General features: G+C 43.0%; 1 long non-coding RNA gene across 1 annotated transcript; it reads left to right on the plus strand.

The window, feature by feature from the left end:
• Positions 1–199: 199 nt before the first annotated feature.
• On the plus strand, positions 200–3,425 carry LOC140069532 (uncharacterized). Its single transcript, XR_011848799.1, has 2 exons — positions 200–427; positions 2,431–3,425. It is a non-coding gene; the product is annotated as an uncharacterized lncRNA (long non-coding RNA).
• The last annotated feature ends 5,134 nt before the right edge of the window (positions 3,426–8,559 follow it).

The following is an 8,559-nucleotide window of genomic DNA, read 5'->3' on the forward strand; positions in this document are numbered from 1 at the left end:
TCCAAGTTGTTTTAAAATAAAGCGAGGGTCCATCCCATATCCACATATTATGGCAAACTTTGTGTGGGTGTAATGCCGTAAGTGCCCACAGAGAGGGCTCGGAGCACCATAGTTTCACCACCACTGCCTTAGATCCTTATGTGACCCCCACCCTTCCTCACCCATGTATACCGGGCCCCTCCATGACACGTCACTCCTCTTTCCCAACAGACATAACATGCAGCTCCCCCTCCAGACAGCAGCGAGGGCCTGAGCTCAGCACTTCCTCCACACACTGCATGTGGTGGGGAACCCGGGAGCCCCCTATATAACCTCGGTCACATGATCTGTAGTGACACGTGATGGGTAACATCACAACTACTTCTGGTAACTACATTCTAGCATCTACACCTAAGCTGGGAGATAACAGGAGAGGAGCCCCTGCCGGGTAAGTGTAGGGGGAGGTGGTGTGAGGAGGATGATGGCTTCCTCCTTCTGCATGGTCGGCCATCCCTTAACCCTTTTCCTGCTACTTTACTCTGCTGCTGCAGATCGATTTCCTCCCTAGTTAGTGCTGGGGTCTCCTGACACATTCGCACCATCATGTAATAGTCCTCCGGCTATGCTATTCTATTCCCTGACAAGTAGCAGAGTTACATGATGGAGAGTATTTTCTTGCTGTCCTGTAATTTTCTCCAGGTGACGGCGACTACTCCTCCGCCATAGGTTTGTTTTACGCACTCTGAGATCAGCCTATGATCACGGACCGCACTGCAGGGACAGGATTCCTTGCATCATTTCCATATATGACGCATGGAGCCCCTGCTTCCCTGATGCTGTAATTATTGATGCACATCAGTCACTTAATGTTATAACGTACTAACGCTTCCCAGTATGATTAAGAATGCATGCTGCTATCAAAACACGCTGGTTAGCTGAACTGAAACACTTCTAGACCTGTAAATTCTTTAATGGATTAACAAGGTGCCTAAATAAACTTTTTTATGGAAATACGGAACACTTGGTGCTGGATCAACGTCTTGCATTTGTTGCAGTATGATAATAAACAACTTATACTTGTGCTTTCCAGTGCTCCTGTTCATACCCCTGGCACTATATATTAAGTCTACTGAACCCAGACATGCTCTTTAAGGAAACCTGCTGGTACGTAATGATGCTGTTTGCTTCGGCCCCCTTCTGTGGGAGGGCAATGGTAGGGAAAAATGGGAGTAGGGGGCGGGGTTCTAGAAACTAGGCCTATGGTGTACCTAATCCGCCACTGGTAGGGAACACTTTATTTAAAGCAACTGAGGCCTTGGTATATGGGGATCCTCTACCTGGCGTCATCCTCCTGTATTTCACAGTGAGGGCAACAAAACGGGTGCTGCTCATTGTATTCAGTAAAACAATCCCCCTTCTCCAGCTGATAAAGGGTGGGGAGCTGTGACATCCCCAGAACTCTGAATAGAAGGTAAACCTTTATAGCAGTGGTGGCGAACCTATGGCACGGGTGCCACAGGTGGCACTCAGAGCCCTCTCTTTGGGCACCCAGGCCATCACCCAGCACAAAGGACACCATTCAGGACTCAAGACCTGAATCAAGGAGGTGTGGACAGAGCTTGATTATCATTGTAGCCCTTTCTCTGGACCTGTGATTCATCCTGTTAAGGGGAATTTAGAGGGAAACTACAATAATAATACAAATTTCTCCTTCTTTCTCCTGTATTGGTGTCCTCAGGGCGCCAATACGTTTTGAAACTTGTAACTTTAAATTGGCCTTTGTGAAAAATATTTGGCTTTTGCTTGTAGTTTCGGCACTCGGTACCTAAAAGGTTCGCCATCACTGCTTTATAGTAATAAATACCAATAGAAGTATATAGGACCACAGTAACAAAGTCAAAATACAACATCCTGTACAATAAAACCTTCAGTCTTTATTTCAACATGGCAATCAAAAAGACAAAAATGTTAAAATCATCACATAAAATACACAACAACAAACACACAAAAGCGATGGTGGTCAGTCAATAATACACACATCCGCCTCAATAGGCATAAAAACAAATCTTGAGAGCACACAATAGATACATGTATACAGGAACCAAACAGTATCTTTGCCCAAAAGGGCGTTATATACATAGGTGCCTACCAACAGTACAAAAGATCCCAGACCACCACCGCAGCACCCCATGGTGGATAGTATAGGGAGGGACTCATTTTTTTTAATTGTAGTGGTTATCTTTATTGGTATTCATCAAACCTTTATAGTAGTCCTGATACAGGTGAAAGCCTGCATTGGTTAAGCTCCATTGGTTGGTTAATTGTGGGAAAATGTTATAAAATTAAGATTTTGATTTAATTAATATTGATATATACTTTAATGATAACACAAACATTTTATATATTAAAAAAATTAAATTTTTGTCATTTTAATGACACATTCCCTTTAAGGTACATCTGAAACACACCGCTTATTTCTGTAACATCATGGGGAAGTCTAAAGAAATCAACCAAGAAATAAGGAAGAAAATTGTGGACTTGCACAAGTCTGGTTCATCCTTGGGTGCAATTTCCAAAAAACTAAAGGTGCCACGTTCATCTGTACAAACACTTATACGCAAGTACAAACAAGATGGGAATGTCCAGCCATCATACCGCTCAGGAAGGAGACGGGTTCTGTGTCCCAGCGATGAACGTACTTTGGCCCTAAATGTGCATATCAACCCAACAACCAAAGCCAAAGACCTTGTGAAGATGCTGGCTGAAGCTGGTAAGAGTGTGTCAATATCCACAGTGAAACGAGCCTTGCATCAACATGGGGTGAAAGCCCACTCTGCCAGGAAGAAGCCATTACTCCAAAAGAAACCGAAAAAGACAGATTAATATTTGCAAATAAACAGGAACATTAACAGGAACTTAATTTTTGGAGACACGTCCTGTGGTCTGACAAAAATAAAATTGAACTCTTTGGCCATAATGACCATTGTTACGTTTGGAGGAAGAAGGGAAAAATCTGAGACCAATATACCAACTGTGATACACGGGGGCAGCATCATGTTGTGGAGGGACTGGGGTACTTCACAAAATGGACACATCATGGGGAAAGAACATTATGTGGCAAATACTGAGAACACTGAAGATATCAGCCAGGAAGGTAAAGCTTGGGCACAAATAGGTCTTGTGGAGGGACAATTACCTGCATCTCAACCCTATGGAAAATGTATAGGTAAAGCTGAAAAGGCTGGTGTGAGCAAGGCAGCTACAAACATCAGTTACACCGGATCTGTCCGGCAGGACCGAATTCTTACCAACTATATTGAGGAGCTTTTGGAAGGAGATCTAAAAATGTTTGACCCAAGTCATACAGTTTAAGGGCAATGGTAGCAAATACTAGTGAAGTGTATGTAATTTTTTTCACTTTATGGAAAGTAATAAAAATGCCTTAACCCTTTCACGACCCGTGACGTAATGGCACGTCACGGGTCGGCCGCGGGTGCATGGAGAGGGCTCACGCGCTGAGCCCTCTCCATAGCCGGTAAGTCTTTGCTGCATATTGCAGCAAAGGCTTACCGGTAACACCCGCAATCGGTGCCAGCACCGATCGCAGGTGTTTTCCCGCTGATCACCGCCGGCAAAGCTGTAGTATGGCAGTATATGATAGGATCGTGCAGACACCCTAGGGTTAAAGTACCCTAGGGAGTCTGAAAAATAGTAAAAATAAAAAAAAGTAAAAAAAAAAAAAATTATAATAAAAACCCCTAAAAACTCAAATCACCCCCTTTCCCTAGAACTGATATAAATATAAATAAACAGTAAAAATCATAAACACATTAGGTATCGCCGCGTCCAAAAATGCCCGATCTATCAAAATATAATAACATTTTTTCACTGCGTCTAATCCCGTAACGGAAAATCGCGCCCAAAGTTGAAAATGGCACTTTTTTGTCATTTAAAAAAAAAAAAAATTCTATAAAAAGTGATTACAAGGTCGAACAGTCCTAAAATTGATAACATTGTAAACGTCATCAAAATCTGCAAAAAACGACACCACCCACAGCTCTATACACCAAAGTATAAAAAAGTTATTAGTGCCAGAAGATGGCAAAATCTCCCAAAAAATTTTTGTACAGAAGGTTTTAATTTTTTTAAATGTATGAAAACATTATAAAACCTATATAAATTTGGTATCCCCGTAATCGCACCGACCCGCAGAATAAAGTAGACATGTCATTTGGGGCGCACAGTGAAATCCGTAAGATCAAAGCCCACAAGAAAACAGCACAAATGCGTTTTTTTACCAATTTCACAGCATTCTGAATTTTTTTCCCGCTTCCCAGTACACGGCATGGAATAATAAATACTATCACTATGAAGTGTAATTTGTTACGCAGAAAACAAGCCGTCACACAGCTCTGTACATGGAAAAATAAAAAAGTTATGGATTTTTGATCATGGGGAGTGCAAAATGAAAATGAAAAAACAAAAAAGGGTCAGATCCTGAAAGGGTTAAAATTATCTCAGTATGCTGGAATTTGGCAAATATTAACAATTTTGGTAATCGTAATTGACCCAAAACGGAAAATGTTTATTCTGATTTCTTGTCAGATAGTGAGAAAAACATTTTTATTTTGGATAAAAACAAAACATGTATTGGGCTAGCAGTAGGACAAGATTCTTAGATATGCTGAGGATAACAAAAATAACACATTTTCTAATTCACTGTTATTAACAAAAATACAGCATTTCACAGATATAATTCCAACCTGTCTCTATCAGTGTACTGATGTTTACTGGTGTTTGCAATTAGTTGTCCCTGGATCCAACCGTAAATCTCATGAATAGCTTCTCTTGTCTGCACACTGCAGTGCTCTCTGCCTCCTGCCCCTCCCCCCTTGCATTACAAGACCAGCTCAGACACAGGCACTTGTTCCCAGCAAGCAGCAGTGTGCAGAGACTTACTCTACAAGCTACAGACAGATAAGGTCTTTATAGCAGAGTTCACTGTGTTTTATTGATTAGGTTTGGGAGCAGAGCTGAGTGTGTTGTGTGTGTGTGTGTCAAATCCATCTCATGGATCTCATCTCTGATATGTCTCATCCTTTATTTTCTATGTGTCAAATGTGTAGAATGTTCAGAAGCTAAATAAAGGTGTAGATAAATCCTGAACCCTGATAATCTAAGCACATTGTCAATACACAGAATCTCATAGCACAGAGGAATCATGAAGTGTCTGATTCATGTGGGTCATCACGTCATAGGCACCTGTGGCTGAAGCCAGCGCTGCAACAGACCTTTTTGCCACTAAACGGACTGTATGGATAGAAATCCCACCACCCTCAATTGTTCTGCTTCTTCCTGTTGCTGAACATAGTAAAAAAATATACCGTATATACTCGTGTATAAGCCGAGTTTTTCAGCACAAAAAATGTGCTGAAAAACATCCCCTCAGGTTATACACGAGTCAATAAAGTCACTAAAATACTTAAAAAATAAACTTATATACTCACCCTCCGGTGGCCCCGATGTGCAGCACTGCTCCCACGATGTCCGCGCGGCTTGTCTTCAAGCTTCCGCGCCCGTCTTCTTTCTTCTGCAGGGCGCCGCCATGTTCTTCCCCCGGGCGGGACGGCCAGGAGAGAGCAATGGTGGCGCCCAGCAGAAGAAAGAAGACAGTCGCGGAAGCCTGAAGACGAGCCGCACGGACATCGGGGGAGCAGCGCTGCACATCGGGGCCACCGGAGGGCGAGTATATATATATATATATATTTTTTTTTTTATTATTTAATGCTGGGGGCAGGCTGTATACTACTGGGGGGCAGGCTGGGCTGGCTGTATACTAGAGGGGGCTGGTTGGCTATATACTGGGGGGGTCTGTGACCAATGCATTTCCCACCCTCGGCTTATACTCGAGTCAATAGGTTTTCCCAGTTTTTGGTGGTAAAATTAGGGGTCTCTGCTTATAATTGGGTCGGCTTATACTCGAGTATATACGGTAGGTGATAGGATCCTGTGGGATATCTGCTCCCCCATATATTGGTGTTCTTCCCAGAAAGTTTAGGAATGAGTAGATTCCCATAGATCATGAAACTGGTCCAGTGCCAGGGCCTGGTATTGGGACATGTTATTAAACGCTACTAGGGACTACTTCCATCAAGTGTCAGCGGGAGGAAGTTTAGGAAGTGTGAAAATGTCACATCTGTGACCCTCACCCATGTATACCGGGCTCCTCCATGACACGTCGCCCCTCTTTCCCCACACACATAACATGCAGCTCCCCCTCCAGACACCGCAGCGAGGGCATGAACTCCGCACCTCCTCCACACACTGCATGTGGTGGGGAACCAGGGAGCCCCCCCTTCCCATATAATCTCGGGAGACAGGGAAGACACAATGAAAGACATGGATGCTGCCAGCATAATTTAGATATGTTACTAAAAATTGTCTAGGTCCTGAAAAAGCGCCCACAATAGTCACAGAAACAACTTAAAACTGACTAAAGTAAAAAATAAATTACATTTCTTTGAAAATAAATTTTTTTTATTTAAAAACTCATAAAACAGCCCAGGACAGAAATGATGGTGCTGTGACTACAGTTGCATATATTATTAAGAAATGTAAGGGAGTCTATGGGAGTTTAGCCATCTTCACTAGATGTGGCCACAGAAGGAAAATAAGGAAAAATGCTGACAAATCAAAGACATATAATACAAATGGTAACAAGAGAGTCCACGAAAAACTTCTGAAGAAATTAATGTTAAACTTCAAGGAACATCAGTGTCAGATCGCACCATCTGTCGTTGTTTGAGCGAAAATAGACTTAATGGGAGACGACCAAGGAGGCCACCATTGATGAAAACAAATCATAAAGCAGAGTGGAAAAATGAAATAAACACTGGAGGGGGCTCTGTTATGTTCTGGGGCTGCATTGCACAGGGGGTCTTGAATCTGTGCAGGGTACAATGAAATCTCAAGACTATCAGGGGGTCCCAGAGAGAAATGTGCTGCTCAGTGTAAGAAAGCTTGGTCTCAGTCACAGGTTGTGGGTCTTGCAACAGGATAATGACCCAAAACACACAGCAACAAATACCCAAGAATGGCTAAGAGGAAACATTGGACTATTCTGATGTCTTCCTTGACATTTGTGGGGGTGTTCTGCAAACTCTCCTGTAATGTTCTCACTAGATCAGGAGCCAGGTATCTCACCACCGGCGCCAACTAGATAATCTTATTTTTCAACATCTTCTATTTCCAGCCTTGTCTATACAATTGCCATTTCTTGAGTTGCAGGGGAGTTAGGAGGTACTGGCAGCTGGGCCGACGCTGATGGTCTTAAGCCGGCATCACTCAAAGAGTTGGGATACTGTGGTGGTGAGTTCCATTCAAGTGTGCTGGTGACTGCTCCATTGGCGTCGTGATGGGAGGAGGCCCAACGAGCACAACTTGTGAACGGGTGTTTGTCCACACCTTCTGATCACTCCGGAGCAGGTAAAACTCCATACAACAAAGATTCAACCTGTTGGGCACTGCCTTCTTCACCTCCTCTGCCCAGTATTGGGCAGGTATCAGAGACGTTATCAGCGGAGGCGTTCATGAGCCTCAACACACCGCCATCTCCATGAGACCTGAACCAGAAGTCCACGTGTCTTTTTATATAGTGTATGTAGACTTCTGTTTTCCAGCTTTATGTGGATATATAAAGTGTTGTTTGAGATATTGCTGCTCTCTTTCAGGAACAGCACCACACTGGCCTCCAGGCTGTGTATGGGATTGCAGCTCAGTTCCACTCATACTCATGTGAATGAGACAGAACTGCAATAACAATAGGTTGCAGTCATTAGCAGTACATGCTCCAGACCTTGTGGGCCACGTAGGTGGTAGGTCAGATTCAGCCTTCTGTTCTGACATATAAAACTTATATGTTAGAGTCATTTAGAGCTAAAGCAGCGGGTATTGGACATATATCTGATCCCAGCCATTTCAACTAAGTGGTAGTCATAATACATCTGATGTCTGCTGTCTATAGCCCAGATGAGCTCCTAAGCCCTTGTACAGCAGACTGCAAGAACGGCAATAGAGCCAGAACAAATAAAAAAAACCTGTGCAAATAGATGGGAGGGGGGGGGGGGGCGGCAATGGTGGGATGCAGCCAATAAGCTAGAATAATTGTTACAATATGTGTGATGTTTAATAGTAGTCTATGGTAGTTATGGCAGAGACTCTGCCATTCGGAGAAGAAATGTGTATTAGGGGGATCCCTAGGCAAAACTTTGTTTGGGACCTATAAATTGCCAACCCAATTTAATTATTTAAATTGACATGCAAAGTTCAGTTTATACATACTTTCTATGTCCTTATAATTCGGTGTAGGTCCAAATATTGAACCATCTACTGATCAGGGGTTGCACAGATGGGTTGCCAATCCATTTAACTTTATGGTCCTTCTTGTACTGTTATTGTGTCGGGTATTGTAGATTTGTACTAATCTGCTTTCTTTCAAGTGTATAGAGCAGTGATGGCGAACCTTTCAGAGACCAAGTGCCCAAACTACAACTAAGATCCACTAATTTATCGCAAAGTGCC

This window comes from Engystomops pustulosus, chromosome 7 (assembly GCF_040894005.1).
Source record: "Engystomops pustulosus chromosome 7, aEngPut4.maternal, whole genome shotgun sequence".
Classification (NCBI taxonomy): domain Eukaryota; kingdom Metazoa; phylum Chordata; class Amphibia; order Anura; family Leptodactylidae; genus Engystomops; species Engystomops pustulosus.